At 41.7% G+C, this 2,341-nt stretch overlaps 1 long non-coding RNA gene across 1 annotated transcript; it reads right to left on the bottom strand.

Moving 5' to 3' along the window:
• Nucleotides 1-430: 430 nt before the first annotated feature.
• LOC112735902 (uncharacterized) lies at nucleotides 431-1,489 on the bottom strand. The gene is made up of 3 exons (XR_003168610.3): nucleotides 1,190-1,489; nucleotides 597-707; nucleotides 431-497 (listed from the first exon to the last, which is right to left on the bottom strand). It is a non-coding gene; the product is annotated as an uncharacterized lncRNA (long non-coding RNA).
• Between the last annotated feature and the right edge of the window lie 852 nt (nucleotides 1,490-2,341).

Raw genomic sequence — 2,341 nt, 5'->3', positions numbered from 1 at the left:
AAAACAAACAAAGGTATGTGTCCTTGTATGTAACACCAAAAAATGTTTAACTATCAAAAAAGCCTAAGTGAGACTTCTAACTAGATTGGTATCTCAACATATAAGATATAAATTTTCTCCACTATTTATTTGGCCATAAGAAGTGGAGGCAAATGAAAAACACTTGAAATGAAGAATGCAAAGAATCAGTATAAAATTCTGAGACAACTTCCATCTTCAGAGATATGGTCTCTTGCATGCATAGAACTGTTGTTAAACCACTCTAGCCGCTACCAGCCCACAAGCCAGAGCTGCTCCAAACAAAGCATGTAACCTCACACAGAAGTACTCTGCCATGAAGACATTGCTTTTGTCCTGTAAGTAAATAACATAACCAAGGCTTAATACCAAACTCCAGGAATCATAAAAGGGTCACAAAGTCTTGGACGTGCCTTATGATTTTCTTGCACAAATCTCACTACCAAGTTTCCAATTGGTAAGGTCAAGGCACAAAGGAACTAGAACCACCATAGTCATAGCAAGAGAGAAGACAAACAAATCATAAGCTCATAATGAGATGAGAAGATATCAGAAATTAAGTGTTTAGAGTTGCATACAATACTGGCTAGGGGAAGCGCCTTGCACAGACCGAAAGCAATCAAAAGAGCATAGAGTGCCATGACTGCCACTTTCACTACCTCTGCACCTCTTGCAGTGCCTAGTCTAACCTGAAAGAGACAATGGGAAATCAAAATTATCCTAATCCGAATCCTAACTAGCAACAATACCTAACAAAATAAATCAATAACCAGCAACAATGAATCAAATTAACAAGTCAGCAAGTCAGCAATAACTTTGGTGGTATACTCCAGCTTTTAAGTTCAAATCTCCATTACAGTTAAAATATTGTGTTGAGAAACAATTATGTGATCAATCTAATTTTAATGAAGTTTATTCACTTCTTTTTGTCATACTGATCTTACAAAGATAGTTGTATGCGCATATTATGTTGCAAGATGAATAATGACATTAGATTTTACCATGTTAGTTTTATATGATAGGAATTGTCCAGTGGGGAGTATTTTACCATGGTAAGACAAATGAAGACTATAATGACGTGAATGTAAAGCATATTTGGGTGTGAGGTTGCGAGGGTTGCGAGATTAAGTAAACAATATCAATGAATCAACGATTTAACCAAATCACATACCTGACTCGGTGGCTCGGGCTCCATATCTGACTTGAATCGGTGGCTGGGTGGGAGACTTGAATCGGTGACTGGTGGGTGCTGTGTTGTGGGTGGCGACTGGCGAGGGTTGTGGCTCTGCTACTGCTGGGTGCGAGGAAGGAGGCTCGTGCTCTGCTACTGCTGGCGCTGGGTGCGAGCCTGCGAGGGACGAGGGTCGTGCGCTGTGTGCAAGCATCGTTCAGGCTGTGGGGCGAGTGTCGTGCGCTACTGCAGAGAGGAGAGCGCGACGGTGAGAGGAGAGTGCGACGGTGAGAGGCTGAGACTGAGAGCTTTGGATTGGGGGTGGGAGGCGTGGGGTTAGGGCTCACTTCTGCTCAATAATCGCTACTTTTAGCTACACCTGAATGAGGTTGATTAGTGCCTTCGTCTACAGCCTTGTAAGATGAGTACAATCCCATAATTAGGTCACGTGTCTCTTCATATCTCTCTGGTACTTTAGCAGCAACAGCAGCCAATTGTTTAGAAAATTCCATCAAGGCACTTTGGCGACTAATAACAACAGCATCCCTCGTGAACCCACTTGGATCAATGAGTGCTGACTTAACCTTTTTTGTCCATCTATCCAATACCAATGACCGGGGAATCTCACAAATGTCAATGTCAACCAGAACTTTCACAATATGTTCGCAGGGAATTCCAAATGACTCCATTCTTAAACAGGTACACATGAAGATCATTTCTTCTTGACGAAAATCAATGGTCCACATAAAATCGGGCCTCCCATGCTTACACATAATGTACTTTATGCCATCATCGTTATTCTCTATGTTTAGCACCCGCATTGATCCAGCTCTAGAAAGAAATGGCCGAAAGAAATGAAATATCTCATGAGTGTATAACTCAGCAGCATATCTCTCTAGCAGCTCTATACAAGTCTGCATGACGGGCACCCCACGTGTAGATTCATAATCAGCATTAAATTCTTTAAAGCGCATGTGTGCAACACACCTTTGAAAATACTCTACGAAACTTGTCAAATCATGCCGCGACCCCACATACCTTGCAACAATTGAGTGTAAACCTTCACATCTTGAGGTAGTTCTAAAGCCAGCAAAGAATTTTCCTCTTATATATGCAGTAGCCCACATATGCTTCTCTTCGTACATGTTGATC

The sequence above is a fragment of the Arachis hypogaea genome, chromosome 13 (genome assembly GCF_003086295.3).
Source record: "Arachis hypogaea cultivar Tifrunner chromosome 13, arahy.Tifrunner.gnm2.J5K5, whole genome shotgun sequence".
NCBI classification, from domain to species: domain Eukaryota; kingdom Viridiplantae; phylum Streptophyta; class Magnoliopsida; order Fabales; family Fabaceae; genus Arachis; species Arachis hypogaea.
Note: the sequence above shows the minus strand (reverse complement) of the source record. Positions and strands in the feature narration are given on the sequence as shown.